The sequence below is a fragment of the Nothobranchius furzeri genome, chromosome 8 (genome assembly GCF_043380555.1).
Source record: "Nothobranchius furzeri strain GRZ-AD chromosome 8, NfurGRZ-RIMD1, whole genome shotgun sequence".
In the NCBI taxonomy this organism is placed as follows: domain Eukaryota; kingdom Metazoa; phylum Chordata; class Actinopteri; order Cyprinodontiformes; family Nothobranchiidae; genus Nothobranchius; species Nothobranchius furzeri.
Window position 1 is genome coordinate 75,480,762 of NC_091748.1, and position 18,197 is coordinate 75,498,958.

Here is an 18,197-nt window from a genome sequence, read left to right on the forward strand (position 1 = left end):
TGGACAACTTACCTGCAGTTATGGTCCATTTATCATTATTGAGGTTAAATCCTCAATATATTGTGATATTAGTTTTAGGCCATATCGCCCAGCCCTAGCTTAAAGTGTGGATCTCTCTTCAGGGTCACCTCCAAAGAACCAGGGAGTGGTTAGATGGAATAATTTCCACCACGACAGCCCCCATAATTCTGGTATGAAAGTGAAGCCGACAAGGAAGAGGCAAAAAAAAATGCATTTCCACCCTCATCCACCAGAAGAGAGCTAATCCTCATCGAATCACATGTCAAAAATGCCAATTTGACAGCAGAGATAAACTGATCAGAAAGCCCTTTAAGGTTTAATAGATCTAGTTAACATTCATGAAAACTCTGAGGTGGCAAATTTTTTTTATAAATTTATAATCATTGCAACCCAAAGTCAGTCCTACCACACTGCTGAATCCTGCCGGTGCTGTTTCCTCAGTGAGGTTCAGTACATCTCGTTCATCACCCTTGGAAAAGGAGATGATGTGTTCTGGTCCGGCTCTCCACTCCCTCGTCGAGGAGACTTCTAACCACAGAATAGAGGCTTTACTATCTAGTACTCAAAATCTATCTTAATGATATTGGCCACAGGCTAAATTCCTTTGAATGGCATGTTTAAAGTATAAAACCTCAATGAAAAATGTTTTTGGATTTTCACGGCTGGAATTTGAAGAAAATCTGATGTTTCTGACTGGCGCGGGAAAAACAGAAACTAGCTTCAGGTCTAAGCCCTGGACAGCTGGTGACGTTTCACAGGAGGTCTGAAGAAAAAGCACCTGACTACGATGTTTCTGTGTTAGAGTTATAGCTGAGAACAATGTGTCATCAGTCAAGATGTAGCTTCTGAAGCCTCTGCTAGTCGGTCAGATTGTTTTTTTCTCTGGGATGATTACCGGAGAAGTTCAACCGAACTCCGACCCCGCTAGCTGGATATCACTACTGGAGGTGCAGACATGTTTTGGACCGTTTGAGGCAGAAGACCCGCGACCCGATTTGGACACCGGGAAGGATTCTGTTAGTCTTAAGAACCAAAATCGGTACAGTTTGTTTACTTTTGTTAAATATTTAATTTTTGTGCTCGTACCACCGGGAGCTCTCAGCTGACTACAGGTCTTAACTCCATCATACTGTCCTGATGTGTAATTCAGTAATCTACAGAAAAAAAAAACAAAATTATGTGCTGCCAATTTTACAGCTGCATGTATATATTAGGGGTTTAACGGTTCGGGCCACTTGCGTACCATTTTGGTTCATTTTCCATTAAATAATGAAATTTTGTTTGCATGATTTAAGTGCAGCAGATCAAAGTTCATAGGCGAGTTTCCGCACCGACGCTGTATTGAGTGACGCATGATGGTTGCACGCACCTGATCTCCGATTAAAAAAGGTGATCTGCAAATTCTGATCAACGTCTTTCTGAGCAGATCAAACCAGCTGGCTGTCGCTGCTACTGTGGAGACAGTAGAGACGCTGAACGTAAACAACATGTCTACTGAACTTTTCCCCCACGGCAGTTGATGTAATGTTTTCATTCTACAACAAAAAATACGATGCGGAGAAAGCTCGTTATTTAACAGGGTATCTGCAGGTTTAAGGGAGCCAAATTTAAGGCTTTTAAAGACCTTTTTTAAGGCCACTTTGACCAAATTTAAGCTATTTTTAATTATATTTAAGCTATAATTTTCAGCTATTGCCTGGCACTGGTGCTAACCACGTCGCAAACGTGGGATTACCCACCCAGTTACCATTAAACTTGCACTTCCCCATGGTGCAAGCTCCCACTAGCTTAACCAGCTAATGTGCTCATCTAAAAATAGCCCCCTTTCACAACCAACTGAATGTGTACAGTTCCACTTATGCCAATATCATAAACAAAAAATGCTGAACACTAACTACAAATTCTTGTTCATTGGGTCTTTGGTAATTTAAGACATTTGGAAACTGTAATTAAGGATTATTTGTCATTTCTAATGATTTTTAAGACCTTAAATTTAAAAAAGCAAATTTAAAACTTTAAGACTTTTTAAGGACCTGCGGATACCCTCTAATATGAGTTTTAAAGAAGAAAGTGGGCAGTCTGAGGTGAGTTTTTAAGGCTCACTGCAGAAATAAAAACAAGGCGCATCAACAGTCAAACACGTATGAGAGTGACACTCATAGCTGCGCAAATAAACTGTGAAATATTTAAAGACATCATACTAGATCAGCAGCTTGTGAGGACACCTGGTTCTGCTCACTACAGAAGCCGCTTCAGACAAAAAATAAATAAATATAATAATATACAGAAAACGATTTGAACTGAGCTCTTCAAAACACTGAACCGAATCGAATACGATTTTAGCGTACTGTTATAACCCTAACGATTAGAGACTCATTTATATAGTTTAATAGCAAAAAAGTTGATTTGGGGGTGACTTGCTCTTTAACAAAATGAAAAACTGAACCAAGTTCATATTTATATAATTGGTAAAGTATAGTTACACTGAATTTTTACAATTTTAATGCTGAGTCTGGCCAATACCTTTGATAGTCTTATATAGCACATTTACCCTGTATATAGCATGTCAAAGATTACTATTGAGCACAATAAATCTTTACAAAAATCCATTTTTATTACAATGTTTTTCTTTGTAATAATTTCTTCCCAAAAGATAAAAATATAACCTTAAATCATGGCTGTAAATCTGTTTTTAACAAAAGTGTTTTCACAGATGTGAAGTTTTCTTTAAATAATTAAGTACAGAATCATTTAATTTACCCATTCATAAACAAATCAGGTCTCTGGTTTCATCACCATCTTTTAGCAGTATCGCTGTACAAAGTGGAGGTTATTTGGCAAAGAAAAAATGTTACAGCAAATGGAAAACTCCTATTATGGTGCCTGTCTGGTGACATTTGAGGGGGAAAAATAACTTGCGGCCACGACTGTCCCCCCCCCCCCCCCCCCCCCCCCCCAATGTCACCAGACTAGCTTCATACTAGTGATTAAAACCAATACATTTTCAACATACTGTCAGTGAACTGGTACTTAAACGTTTTAGCACATAAATAAGTTTTTTCCAACTCAGTTTCACTTTAAGATAAGCTTTTGCTGCTAGTCCGTTAGCGGTCTTAAAACTGCCTACTCACCAAAACGTTCAAAAGTCATCCGGTTTTCTCGACACTCCAATTATCCAGAATGCATCATCTGTTACACAAAAACATTTTTAGGTAAGTAATAGGTAGAAAGGTTAACTTCTGAACTGTTTTTCCTCATAACTTTACCGCACCGTTCCCATTTTTCTGTCTCCTCAGATGTTTTGACGACAAGGTCCTCACACCTGCACATCCACAATAACAAGTACGGTTAAGTTAGACTACAACACATAACTTGTTTTCTTTACCAGTCAGGACTTCCATATTAAAGAAGGCGTGTTTCTGAGTTGTCTTGGTAACATCTTTCCTGTCAGCCTCTGATTGACTGTGAAAATCATAACATAAATTCTTTAAAACTAAATCACTTTGAGTGATTTGCCAGTTCTAGAGAAAGCTTCAGACCGGCCATCTTTAGCATATCTCTTTAATAATCAAAGATTTTGACACATCATCAAAACCTTTTTGCACCTACAAAGCTGAGACAGCAAACAGTTCATGCAGAACAAAGCTGATATTGTTCAACTCCTTAAGAGTTATTTCTGAGACGCAAGCTGATTCCAACCTGTGCTGCGTGGTGATATCTTTTGGACCGGAGAAGTCGGTGCTCGCAGTCAATCTACCGGACCTGGGTGCCCAGAGGTCATCCTGCCTCTCTGACCTCCGAATCCGTGACGAAGGTCATCAAAAGGGTGAGGTAGAACACAGAGATTGCGTCTGAATGTGCTTCTGAAGATAACATCATAGTTTAGAACAAACCAAATTCTTTTTCATCCAGAGACGCCGCTTTCCGAGATTCTGAAGTTCTGACCAACACCGCATTTACACATACACTCAACAAAAATATAAACGCAACACCTTTGTTTCTGCTCCGATTTTCCATGAGATGGACATAAAGATCTAAAATACATTCCAGATACACAATATTACCATTTTTCTCAAACATTGTTCACAAATCAATCTAAATGTGTGATAGTGAGCACTTCTGCATTGCTGAGATAATCTGTCACGGCATGCTGGTGAGTGAAGCGGAGGTGAGGATCCACATGCGGGTGAGGAAGGCAGGCATATAGACACAAACGTTTAGTAAAGTTTAATATAAAAACGCGCTGGACACTGAAACAATAAACCGTCAAAAGACACAGAACTGAGAGGGTTTAAATACATGAGGGCTGGGAGCTTGGGTGATTGGAAAAAGAGAGGTAGGTGGGAGCAATTAACAGAGACACATGACTGAACAGAATGGGGAGACAGGACAGGGTGTGACATAATCCATCCCACCTCACAGGTATGCCACATCAAGATGCTGATCCGACATCATGAGTAGTGCACAGGTGTACCTTATACTGCCCACTATAAAAGCACCCCCCCCCCCCACACCCCCACCCCCCAACCCACCCCCCAGAGAGCGGATTCCAGACGCCCACAGGAACACAGAGCAGGGCGGGAGGAGGGGGACCAGGAAGGAGGGCCGAGAGGAACCGAGGGACTGGTGGAGAAGAGGCAGGGACCAGTAGAGTCCAGGGGCCTGCGTCTGGGGCAGAGGAGGAGACGGCGACGGGCTCTGAGGGGCCTACGTCTGGGACAGAGGAGGAGACGACAACGGGCTCTGGGGGGCCTGCGTCTGGGGCAGAGGAGGAAACGGTGACAGGCTCTGGGGGGGCCTGCGTCTGGGGCAGAGGAGGAGACGGCGGCGGGCTCTGGGAGGCTCGCGCCTGGCGAGGGCAGGACCGGCGGTGACCGGAGGCAGAGCCGCTGCAGGGGTAGACTCGGCAGGTAGAGATGCTGGAGGAGACGTAGTCGACTTCTGGACTGGAGGAGACGTCGTCGACTTCTGGACTGGAGGAGACGTCGTCAACTTCTGGACTGGAGGAGACGTCGTCGACTTCTGGACTGGAGTAGACTTCGTCGACTTCTGGACTGGAGTAGACTTCGTCGACTTCTGGGCTGGTGGAGGCGCCGCCGACTTTTGGAGTGGAGGCGCCGCAGGAGGGGCCACCAACTTCTGGAGTGGAGGTGGAGCCGCTGCAGACGGGACCGCTCCCCTGGCTGGTTCCGACGGACTGTGCGCTGACAACTGGACAGGCTGGCCCGGGGGCGGAGACTCTTGGACAGGCTGGCCCTGGGGCGGAGACTCTTGGACCACCGCGGGACCTGGCGCTGACTGGACGGGTGGCACGGGACCTGGCCGCTGACTGGACTGGTGGCGCGGGACCTGGCGCAGACTGGACTGGAGGCGCAGGACCTGGTGGAGCCGGTAACTGGAAAAGCAGGGAGGTTAGATTGTCCACCAGGAGCTCCTGGAGACTGAAAATCTGACGGAGTCGGACCAGCTCAGCTCGGAGACCGGCGGGCTCTGTTGGATGGGCTGTGGGCTCGGTCCTTTAGCCTGGAGACGCGGGAGCTGCTGACTGGACCGGAGGCGGGGCCGCTGGCTGGACAGAAACCTTCTCCTGGAGATACGAGGAGGATAGGGTGTCCAGCTGGAACTCCTGGAGGCTGATGAGTTGACGGAGCCGGTCAAGCTACACTTGGAGGCCGGCGAGCTTCGTCTGATGGGCTGTAGGCGTGGTCCCTCCGCACCTGGCGAGGGCAGGACCGGCGGTGACCGGAGGCAGAGCCACTGCAGGGGTAGACTCGGCAGGTAGAGACGCTGGAGGAGACGTAGTCGACTTCTGGGCTGGAGGAGAAGTCGTCGACTTCTGGGCTGGTGGAGACGTCGTCGACTTGTGGGCTGGTGTAGACGTCGTCGACTTCTGGGCTGGAGGAGACAACGTCGACTTCTGGGCTGGAGGAGACGTCGTCGACTTCTGGGCTGGAGGAGACGTCGTCAAATTCTGGGCTGGAGGAGACGTCGTCGACTTCTGGGCTGGAGGAGACGTCGTCGACTTCTTGGCTGGAGGAGACGTCGTCGACTTCTGGGCTGGAGGAGACGTCGTCGACTTCTGGGCTGGTTGAGACGTAGTCGACTTCTGGGCTGGAGGAGACGTCGTCGACTTCTGGGCTGGAGGAGACGTCGTCGACTTCTGGGCTGGAGGAGACGTCGCCGACCTCTGGGCTGGAGGAAGAGACGTCGACCCCTGGGCTGGAGGCGACGTCGACGTCTGGGCTGGAGGCGACGTCGACGTCTGGGCTGGGGGCGTCGACGTCTGGGCTGGGGGCGTCGACGTCTGGGCTGGAGGCGTCGACCTCTGGGCTGGAGGCATCGACCTCCGGGCTGGAGGCGTCGACTTCCGGACTGAAGGCGTCAACTTCTGGACTGGAGGCGTCGACTTCTCGACTGGAGGTGTCGACTTCTGGACTGGAGGCGTCGACTTCTGGACTGGAGGCGTCGACTTCTGGACTGGAGGCGCCGACTTCTGGACTGGAGGCGCCGACTTCTGGACTGGAGGCGCCGCCGACTTCTGGAGTGGAGGTGCCGCAGGAGGGGCCGCCAACTTCTGGAGTGGAGGCGGAGCCGCTGCAGACGGGACCGCTTCCCTGGCTGGTGCCGCCGGACTGTGCACTTACAACTGGACAGGCTGGCCCGGGGGCGGAGCCTCTTGGACAGGCTGGCCCGGGGACGGAGCCTCTTGGACCACCGCGGGACCTGGCGCTGACTGGACGGCTGGCGCGGGACCTGGCGCTCACTGGACGGGTGGCGCAGACTGGACTGGTGGTGCGGGACCTGGCGCTGACTGGACTGGTGGCGCGGGACCTGGCGCAGACTGGACTGGTGGCGCAGGACCTGGTGGAGCCGGTAACTGGAAAAGCAGGGAGGTTAGATTGTCCACCAGGAGCTCCTGGAGACTGAAAATCTGACGGAGTCGGACCAGCTCAGCTCGGAGACCGGCGAGCTCTGTTGGATGGGCTGTGGGTTCGGTCCTTTGGCCTGGAGACGAGGGAGCTGCTGACTGGACCGGAGGCGGAGCCGCTGGCTGGACAGAAACCTTCTCCTGGAGATACGAGGAGGATAGGGTGTCCAGCTGGAACTCCTGGAGGCTGATGAGTTGACGGAGCCGGTCAAGCTCCACTTGGAGGCCGGCGAGCTCCGTCTGATGGGCTGTAGGCGTGGCCCCTCCACACCTGGCGAGGGCAGGACCGGCGGTGACCGGAGGCAGAGCCGCTGCAGGGGTAGACTCGGCAGGTAGAGACGCTGGAGGAGACGTCGTCGACTTCTGGACTGGAGGAGACGTCGTCGACTTCTGGGCTGGTGGAGACGTCGTCGACTTCTGGGCTGGAGGAGACGTCGTCGACTTCTGGGCTGGAGGAGACGTCGTCGACTTCTGGGCTGGAGGAGACGTCGTCGACTTCTGGGCTGGAGGAGACGTCGTCGACTTCTGGGCTAGAGGAGACGTCGTCGACTTCTGGGCTGGAGGAGACGTCGTCGACTTCTGGGCTGGAGGAGACGTCGCCGACCTCTGGGCTGGAGGAGGAGACGTCGCCGACCTCTGGGCTGCAGGAGGAGACGTCGACCCCTGGGCTGGAGGCGACGTCGACCCCTGGGCTGGGGGCGTTGACATCTGGGCTGGAGGCGTCGACCTCCGGGCTGGAGGCGTCGACTTTTGGACTGGAGGCGTCGACTTCTGGACTGGAGGCGCCGACTTCCTGACTGGAGGCGCCGACTTCCTGACTGGAGGCATCGACTTCTGGACTGGAGGCATCGACTTCTGGACTGGAGGCGCCGCCGATTTCTGGAGTGGAGGCGCCGCAGGAGGGGCCGCCAACTTCTGGAGTCGAGGCGGAACCGCTGCAGACGGGACCGCTTCCTTGGCTGGTGCCGCCGGACTGTGCGCTGACAACTGGACCGGCTGGCCCGGGGGCAGAGCCTCTTGGACAGGCTGGCCCGGGGACGGAGCCTCTTGGACAGGCTGGCTCCGGGGCGGAGACTCTTGGACAGGCTGGCCCGGGGGCGGAGCCTATTGGACCACCGCGGGACCTGGCACTGACTGGAAGGGTGGCGCGGGACCTGGCGCTGACTGGACGGGTGACGCGGGACCTATCGCTGACTGGACTGGTGGCGCGGGACCTGGCGCTGACTCGACTGGTGGCGCGGGACCTGGCGCAGACTGGACTGGTGGCGCAGGACCTGGTGGAGCCGGTAACTGGAAAAGCAGGGAGGTTAGATTGTCCACCAGGAGCTCCTGGAGCCTGAAAATCTGAAGGAGTCGGACCAGCTCAGCTCGGAGACCGGCGAGCTCTGTTGGATGGGCTGTGGGTTCGGTCCTTTGGCCTGGAGACGAGGGAGCTGCTGACTGGACCGGAGGTGGGGTCGCTGGCTGGACAGAAACCTTCTCCTGGAGATACGAGGAGGATAGGATGTCCAGCTGGAACTCCTGGAGGCTGATGAGTTGACGGAGCCAGTCAAGCTCCACTTGGAGGCTGGTGAGCTCCGTCTGATGGGCTGTAGGCGTGGGCCCTCCGCCTGTAGATGAAGGAGGTGCTGACTGGACCGGAGATGGGGCCGCTGATCTGACTGGGGTGGGTCCAAGCTGGTGTCCCAAGCCGGGGTAGCGGTGAGCCCGTGGTTCCGTCCTGGGACAGGGGTTGACGCTGGAGCCCGGCATCCTTCCCAACACCGTGGGCTAACTCTGGGGGAGCACACTGCCAGTCTGGTGCCCACATAGCAGGAGCGGTCTAGCTGCGTCTCCCAGTCCAACCCCCCAACTGGCTCCGGGAGGGTGGAGAGGATCGCCGAGGCCGGGGTTCGGCAGCGGCGTCTGCGGCGAGGCGACGCCGGAGGAGGAGAAGCCGGCCGTTGGTTTGAGGTGAGGAACTGAAGCAGGTACTCCCAGGGGAGAACCTCCCCACTGGATCCTTTAGGAGTTTGGTTCATTCTGTCACGGCGTGCTGGTGAGTGAAGCGGAGGTGAGGATCCACATGTGGGTGAGGAAGGCAGGCAGATAGACACGAACGTTTAGTATAGTTTAATATAAAAACACGCTGGACACTGAAACAATGAACCAACAAAAGACAAAGAACTGAGAGGGTTTAAATCAGAAACTGTCTCAGGCAAGCTCAACTGCATGCTCGTCGTCCCCATCGGGGTCTTGACCTGACTCCAGCTCGTCACCGTGACAGACTTGAGTGGGCAAATGCTCACATTGAATGGCGTCTGGCATGTTGGAGAGGTGTTGTCTTCACGGTTGAATCTCGGTTTACATTGTTCAGGGCAGATGGCAGACAGCGTGTGTGGCGTCATGTGGATGAGCAATTTGCTGATGTCAATGTTGTGGATCGAGTGGCCAATGGTGGTGGTGGGGTTATGGTATGGACAGGCATCTGTTATGGACGAAGAACACAGGTGCATTTTATTGATGGCATTTTGAATGCACAGAGATACCGTGATGAGATCCTGAGGCCCATTGTTGTGCCGTACATCCATGAACATTACCTCATGTTTCAGCAAGATAATGCACGGCCCCATGTTGCAAGGATCTGTACACAATTCTTGGAAGCTGAAAATGTCCCAGTTCTTGCATGGCCACGCATACTCACCGAACATGTCACCCATTGAGCATGTTTGGGATGTGCTTGACCGGCGTATACGACAGCGTGTACCAGTTCCCACTAATATCCAACAACTTCGCACAACCATTGAAGAGGAGTGGACCAACATTCCACAGGCCACAATTGACAATCTGATCAACTCTATGCGAAGAAGATGTGTTGCACTGCATAAGGCAAATGGTGGTCACACCAGATACTGACCGGTTCTGAGTCCCCAGACCCCCAATAAAGCAATTATCTGCACATTCCTGGGTGGCCTTTAATTGTGGGCAGTATAAGGTACACCTGTGCACTACTCATGATGTCAGATCAGCATCTTGATGTGGCACACCTGTGAGGTGGGATGGATTATCTTAGCAAAGCACAGGTGCTCACTATCATACATTTAGACTGATTTGTGATCAATGTTTGAGAGAAATGGTAATATTGTGTATCTGGACTGAATTTCAGATCTTTAAGTCCATCTCATGAAAAATCGGAGCAGAAACAAAGGTGTTGCGTTTATATTTTTGTTGAGTGTAGGTTCCTACATCACCTTTAGCTCCATCCATTCACAGTAAATGCTTAGTTCACTTGTCATGTTTTAATTGTTTCTAAAATAAATTCTTACAATTATAAACCTGACTCTTTTCTGAATCAAGACGAGGTGTGTATAATTACTTAATAAAGCAAAAATCCTATAATCTTCTGATATTTACAATAAAGATCAAGTAAGGTAATATTGTATATTTATACAGAATATCAAATAAATAATACACATTTGCCTCCGCTACACAAAGATTTTTTTTTTGTAAACCAATTTTAAAAATATACACTTAACAGATGCATTTTAGGGCAGAAATTTAAAACTAACTTATAACAAATAAATGTATTTTATTGACACTACAGCTGAGTCAATATTTACGTCCTGAAAAAAAGTTTATTTACCTGATCTCGGCACGTTCACTCATGCCCTCAGTCGGATGCTTTCTTAAGAGGTGCAGCAGCATGGAAGAAGTGCTGTTGTGGTAGCTCCACCTTGCAATGCTTGCATACAATGGCGTTTTCCTTGCTTTTTAATGTAAAGTGATCCCATGCCTTGGAAAACTTCTGTCGCTTACTATATCCTTCGTTTTGGTCTTGCTCGTTTTCATTTATTTCCATGGCGTCTGCCATTGTCGGCTACCCAGCTGAAAAGACGAAAAGACCGCTGCGCGCTGTGCAGTAGAGTACATGGCACGTATAATCTGTGACGTAACCGCGTTGCGCAACACATAAAGAATCCATGCGCAATGCCGGATATTCAGCTATGGTCTATTTAACGAGTCCTCGAGGCAGCGGAAAATTCTCGAATATTTTTTGTCAGCGAATCATTCGAGTTACTCGAGGAATCATTGCAGCCCTAATCAGCATAATCATTTTTAAAGCTAATCAATATAATCTTTTTGAGAATAATCATTTTTACACTTAACCAATATAACCTTTTCTGTTTAAACTAATATAGTCAACTTCAGTCTAATTGCTGTCAGGTTATGAATGTGTTGGTCAATCATTTAATCTTCATATATAAGGAAATAAAACTTTGTCGAAGTGCTGCAGACTAACAGAGATAACGTTCCAGAAAACATTGGTGTTGAAAGTTTCTATAACAATGGCCTGACTCTTACTGCTTGTGGTCAAAAGAAGATCACGAGTTATGTCATGGGGAAGTGTCTGATTGATAAACTTTTGACCTCGTTGCTGAGCCAGAGATCACAAGTTCAGTCTTAGTAAAAGTCTTGGATGTTGAGGGTCAGGGAAAGTCAGAAGGTGCTTTAGACTGTGAACTCATGAAGACCGCTCACATGAGGAGGAGTAGTGTATGACTGTGAAGTGGGAACGCCCCAGTCTATTGTGGAACTGTTGTAAAATTAAAAAAAATTTTCATGCAATTCAATAAAAGGGCTGACGAGAAGAGTCGAAAGTTAGAAGATACATCGGCAGGGAACTGCTTGTGTTCTTCTCACCAGAAGCCAACCAAAAATCTTTGTGTGTGTACATATTATAATGGGCCTAAAGTAGGGCTGGGCAATAAATCGAAAATGTATCGTTATCGAAATTTCTGACTCTTATCGAGATCATTTTTCCCATGTCAATAAATTTGATAATAAAAAAATGAAAAGATGTGTGTAGCTGGGCAACATTCATGTCCCTTTAAGAAGCTGTACCACCTTGAGATGCGTAAAAATGTGACTAAATATAATACATGTGACAGCCCCATCTAGTGGACAACTTACCTGCAGTTATGGTCCATTTATCATTATTGAGGTTAAATCCTCAATATATTGTGATATTAGTTTTAGGCCATATCGCCCAGCCCTAGCTTAAAGTGTGGATCTCTCTTCAGGGTCACCTCCAAAGAACCAGGGAGTGGTTAGATGGAATAATTTCCACCACGACAGCCCCCATAATTCTGGTATGAAAGTGAAGCCAACAAGGAAGAGGCAAAAAAAAAATGCATTTCCACCCTCATCCACCAGAAGAGAGCTAATCCTCATCGAATCACATGTCAAAAATGCCAATTTGACAGCAGAGATAAACTGATCAGAAAGCCCTTTAAGGTTTAATAGATCTAGTTAACATTCATGAAAACTCTGAGGGGGCAAATTTTTTTTATAAATTTATAATCATTGCAACCCAAAGTCAGTCCTACCACACTGCTGAATCCTGCCGGTGCTGTTTCCTCAGTGAGGTTCAGTACATCTCGTTCATCACCCTTGGAAAAGGAGATGATGTGTTCTGGTCCGGCTCTCCACTCCCTCGTCGAGGAGACTTCTAACCACAGAATAGAGGCTTTACTATCTAGTACTCAAAATCTATCTTAATGATATTGGCCACAGGCTAAATTCCTTTGAATGGCATGTTTAAAGTATAAAACCTCAATGAAAAATGTTTTTGGATTTTCACGGCTGGAATTTGAAGAAAATCTGATGTTTCTGACTGGCGCGGGAAAAACAGAAACTAGCTTCAGGTCTAAGCCCTGGACAGCTGGTGACGTTTCACAGGAGGTCTGAAGAAAAAGCACCTGACTACGATGTTTCTGTGTTAGAGTTATAGCTGAGAACAATGTGTCATCAGTCAAGATGTAGCTTCTGAAGCCTCTGCTAGTCGGTCAGATTGTTTTTTTCTCTGGGATGATTACCGGAGAAGTTCAACCGAACTCCGACCCCGCTAGCTGGATATCACTACCGGAGGTGCAGACATGTTTTGGACCGTTTGAGGCAGAAGACCCGCGACCCGATTTGGACACCGGGAAGGATTCTGTTAGTCTTAAGAACCAAAATCGGTACAGTTTGTTTACTTTTGTTAAATATTTAATTTTTGTGCTCGTACCACCGGGAGCTCTCAGCTGACTACAGGTCTTAACTCCATCATACTGTCCTGATGTGTAATTCAGTAATCTACAGAAAAAAAAACAAAATTATGTGCTGCCAATTTTACAGCTGCATGTATATATTAGGGGTTTAACGGTTCGGGCCACTTGCGTACCATTTTGGTTCATTTTCCATTAAATAATGAAATTTTGTTTGCATGATTTAAGTGCAGCAGATCAAAGTTCATAGGCGAGTTTCCGCACCGACGCTGTATTGAGTGACGCATGATGGTTGCACGCACCTGATCTCCGATTAAAAAAGGTGATCTGCAAATTCTGATCAACGTCTTTCTGAGCAGATCAAACCAGCTGGCTGTCGCTGCTACTGTGGAGACAGTAGAGACGCTGAACGTAAACAACATGTCTACTGAACTTTTCCCCCACGGCAGTTGATGTAATGTTTTCATTCTACAACAAAAAATACGATGCGGAGAAAGCTCGTTATTTAACAGGGTATCTGCAGGTTTAAGGGAGCCAAATTTAAGGCTTTTTAAGACCTTTTTTAAGGCCACTTTGACCAAATTTAAGCTATTTTTTAATTATATTTAAGCTATAATTTTCAGCTATTGCCTGGCACTGGTGCTAACCACGTCGCAAACATGGGATTACCCACCCAGTTACCATTAAACTTGCACTTCCCCATGGTGCAAGCTCCCACTAGCTTAACCAGCTAATGTGCTCATCTAAAAATAGCCCCCTTTCACAACCAACTGAATGTGTACAGTTCCACTTATGCCAATATCATAAACAAAAAATGCTGAACACTAACTACAAATTCTTGTTCATTGGGTCTTTGGTAATTTAAGACATTTGGAAACTGTAATTAAGGATTATTTGTCATTTCTAATGATTTTTAAGACCTTAAATTTAAAAAAGCAAATTTAAAACTTTAAGACTTTTTAAGGACCTGCGGATACCCTCTAATATGAGTTTTAAAGAAGAAAGTGGGCAGTCTGAGGTGAGTTTTTAAGGCTCACTGCAGAAATAAAAACAAGGCGCATCAACAGTCAAACACGTATGAGAGTGACACTCATAGCTGCGCAAATAAACTGTGAAATATTTAAAGACATCATACTAGATCAGCAGCTTGTGAGGACACCTGGTTCTGCTCACTACAGAAGCCGCTTCAGACAAAAAATAAATAAATATAATAATATACAGAAAACGATTTGAACTGAGCTCTTCAAAACACTGAACCGAATCGAATACGATTTTAGCGTACTGTTATACCCCTAACGATTAGAGACTCATTTATATAGTTTAATAGCAAAAAAGTTGATTTGAGGGTGACTTGCTCTTTAACAAAATGAAAAACTGAACCAAGTTCATATTTATATAATTGGTAAAGTATAGTTACACTGAATTTTTACAATTTTAATGCTGAGTCTGGCCAATACCTTTGATAGTCATATATAGCACATGTACCCTGTATATAGCATGTCAAAGATTACTATTGAGCACAATAAATCTTTACAAAAATCCATTTTTATTACAATGTTTTTCTTTGTAATAATTTCTTCCCAAAAGATAAAAATATAACCTTAAATCATGGCTGTAAATCTGTTTTTAACAAAAGTGTTTTCACTGATGTGAAGTTTTCTTTAAATAATTAAGTACAGAATCATTTAATTTACCCATTCATAAACAAATCAGGTCTCTGGTTTCATCACCATCTTTTAGCAGTATCGCTGTACAAAGTGGAGGTTATTTGGCAAAGAAAAAATGTTACAGCAAATGGAAAACTCCTATTATGGTGCCTGTCTGGTGACATTTGAGGGGGAAAAATAACTTGCGGCCACGACTGTCCCCCCCCCCCCCCGCACCCCCCCCAATGTCACCAGACTAGCTTCATACTAGTGATTAAAACCAATAAATTTTCAACATACTGTCAGTGAACTGGTACTTAAACGTTTTAGCACATAAATAAGTTTTTTCCAACTCAGTTTCACTTTAACATAAGCTTTTGCTGCTAGTCCGTTAGCGGTCTTAAAACTGCCTACTCACCAAAACGTTCAAAAGTCATCCGGTTTTCTCGACACTCCAATTATCCAGAATGCATCATCTGTTACACAAAAACATTTTTAGGTAAGTAATAGGTAGAAAGGTTAACTTCTGAACTGTTTTTCCTCATAACTTTACCGCACCGTTCCCATTTTTCTGTCTCCTCAGATGTTTTGACGACAAGGTCCTCACACCTGCACATCCACAATAACAAGTACGGTTAAGTTAGACTACAACACATAACTTGTTTTCTTTACCAGTCAGGACTTCCATATTAAAGAAGGCGTGTTTCTGAGTTGTCTTGGTAACATCTTCTTTCCTGTCAGCCTCTGATTGACTGTGAAAATCATAACATAAATTCTTTAAAACTAAATCACTTTGAGTGATTTGCCAGTTCTAGAGAAAGCTTCAGACCGGCCATCTTTAGCATATCTCTTTAATAATCAAAGATTTTGACACATCATCAAAACCTTTTTGCACCTACAAAGCTGAGACAGCAAACAGTTCATGCAGAACAAAGCTGATATTGTTCAACTCCTTAAGAGTTATTTCTGAGACGCAAGCTGATTCCAACCTGTGCTGCGTGGTGATATCTTTTGGACCGGAGAAGTCGGTGCTCGCAGTCAATCTACCGGACCTGGGTGCCCAGAGGTCATCCTGCCTCTCTGACCTCCGAATCCGTGACGAAGGTCATCAAAAGGGTGAGGTAGAACACAGATTGCGTCTGAATGTGCTTCTGAAGATAACATCATAGTTTAGAACAAACCAAATTCTTTTTCATCCAGAGACGCCGCTTTCCGAGATTCTGAAGTTCTGACCAACACCGCATTTACACATACACTCAACAAAAATATAAACGCAACACCTTTGTTTCTGCTCCGATTTTCCATGAGATGGACATAAAGATCTAAAATACATTCCAGATACACAATATTACCATTTTTCTCAAACATTGTTCACAAATCAATCTAAATGTGTGATAGTGAGCACTTCTGCATTGCTGAGATAATCTGTCACGGCATGCTGGTGAGTGAAGCGGAGGTGAGGATCCACATGCGGGTGAGGAAGGCAGGCAGATAGACACGAACGTTTAGTAAAGTTTAATATAAAAACACGCTGGACACTGAAACAATAAACCGTCAAAAGACACAGAACAGAGAGGGTTTAAATACATGAGGGCTGGGAGCTTGGGTGATTGGAAAAAGAGAGGTAGGTGGGAGCAATTAACAGAGACACATGACTGAACAGAATGGGGAGACAGGACAGGGTGTGACATAATCCATCCCACCTCACAGGTATGCCACATCAAGATGCTGATCCGACATCATGAGTAGTGCACAGGTGTACCTTATACTGCCCACAATAAAAGCACCCCCACCCCCCCAGAGAGCGGATTCCAGACGCCCACAGGAACACAGAGCAGGGCGGGAGGAGGGGGACCAGGAAGGAGGGCCGAGAGGAACCGAGGGACTGGTGGAGACGAGGCAGGGACCAGTACAGTCCAGGGGCCTGCGTCTGGGGCAGAGGAGGAGACGGCGACGGGCTCTGAGAGGCCTACGTCTGGGACAGAGGAGGAGACGACAACGGGCTCTGGGGGGCCTGCGTCTGGGGCAGAGGAGGAGACGGTGACAGGCTCTGGGGGGGCCTGCGTCTGGGGCAGAGGAGGAGAGGGCGGCGGGCTCTGGGAGGCTCGTGCCTGGCGAGGGCAGGACCGGCGGTGACCGGAGGCAGAGCCGCTGCAGGGGTAGACTCGGCAGGTAGAGACGCTGGAGGAGACGTAGTCGACTTCTGGACTGGAGGAGACGTTGTCGACTTCTGGACTGGAGGAGACGTTGTCGACTTCTGGGCTGGTGGGGACGTCGTCGACTTCTGGGCTGGAGGAGACGTCGTCGACTTCTGGGCTGGTGGAGACGTCGTCGACTTCTGGGCTGGTGTAGACGTCGTCGACTTCTGGGCTGGAGGAGACGACGTCGACTTCTGGGCTGGAGGAGACGTCGTCGACTTCTGGGCTGGAGGAGACGTCGTCGACTTCTGGGCTGGAGGAGACGTCGTCGACTTCTGGGCTGGAGGAGACGTCGTCGACCTCTGGGCTGGAGGAGACGTCGTCGACTTCTGGGCTGGAGGAGACGTCGCCGACCTCTGGGCTGGAGGAGGAGGAGTTGAACTCTGAGCTGGAGGAGGAGACGTTGACCCTTGGGCTGGAGGCGACGTCGACGTCTGGGCTGGAGGCATCGACGTCTGGTCTGGAAGCGTCGACCTCTGGGCTGGAGGTGTCGACCTCCGGGCTGGAGGCGTCGACCTCCGGGGTGGAGGCGTCGACCTCCGGACTGGAGGCGTCGACTTCTGGACTGGAGGCGTCGACTTCTGGACTGGAGGCGTCGACTTCTGGACTGGAGGCGCCGCCGACTTGCGGAGTGGAGGCGCCGCCGACTTCTGGAGTAGAGGCGCCGCCGACTTCTGGAGTGGAGGCGCCGCAGGAGGGGCCACCAACTTCTGGAGTGGAGGTGGAGCCGCTGCAGACGGGACCGCTCCCCTGGCTGGTTCCGCCGGACTGTGCGCTGACAACTGGACAGGCTGGCCCGGGGGCGGAGACTCTTGGACAGGCTGGCCCGGGGGCGGAGACTCTTGGACCACCGCGGGACCTGGCGCTGACTGGACGGGGGGTGCGGAACCTGGCGCTGACTGGACGGGTGGCGCGGAACCTGGCGCTGACTGGACGGGTGGCGCGGGACCTGGCGCTGACTGGACGGGTGGCGCGGGACCTGGCGCTGACTGGACGGGTGGCGCGGGACCTGGTGCTGACTGGACTGGTGGCGCGGGACCTGGCGCTGACTGGACTGGTGGCGCGGCACCTGGTGCTGACTGGACTGGTGGCGCGGGACCTGGCGCAGACTGGACTGGTGGCGCAGGACCTGGTGGAGCCCGTAACTGGAAAAGCAGGGAGGTTAGATTGTCCACCAGGAGCTCCTGGAGACTGAAAATCTGACGGAGTCGGACCAGCTCAGCTCGGAGACCGGCGAGCTCTGTTGGATGGGCTGTGGGCTCGGTCCTTTGGCCTGGAGACGAGGGAGCTGCTGACTGGACCGGAGGCGGGGCCGCTGGCTGGACAGAAACCTTCTCCTGGAGATACGAGGAGGATAGGGTGTCCAGCTGGAACTCCT

The 18,197-nt window shown here is 48.9% G+C and overlaps 2 long non-coding RNA genes across 2 annotated transcripts; both read right to left on the bottom strand.

Annotated features, from left to right (window-relative positions):
• Positions 1–409: 409 nt before the first annotated feature.
• LOC139071471 (uncharacterized) lies at positions 410–3,931 on the bottom strand. Its single transcript, XR_011521354.1, has 4 exons — positions 3,721–3,931; positions 3,293–3,343; positions 3,153–3,210; positions 410–549 (listed from the first exon to the last, which is right to left on the bottom strand). It is a non-coding gene; the product is annotated as an uncharacterized lncRNA (long non-coding RNA).
• An 8,303-nt stretch (positions 3,932–12,234) lies between these two features.
• LOC139071473 (uncharacterized) lies at positions 12,235–15,742 on the bottom strand. Its single transcript, XR_011521355.1, has 4 exons — positions 15,611–15,742; positions 15,180–15,230; positions 15,040–15,097; positions 12,235–12,437 (listed from the first exon to the last, which is right to left on the bottom strand). It is a non-coding gene; the product is annotated as an uncharacterized lncRNA (long non-coding RNA).
• Between the last annotated feature and the right edge of the window lie 2,455 nt (positions 15,743–18,197).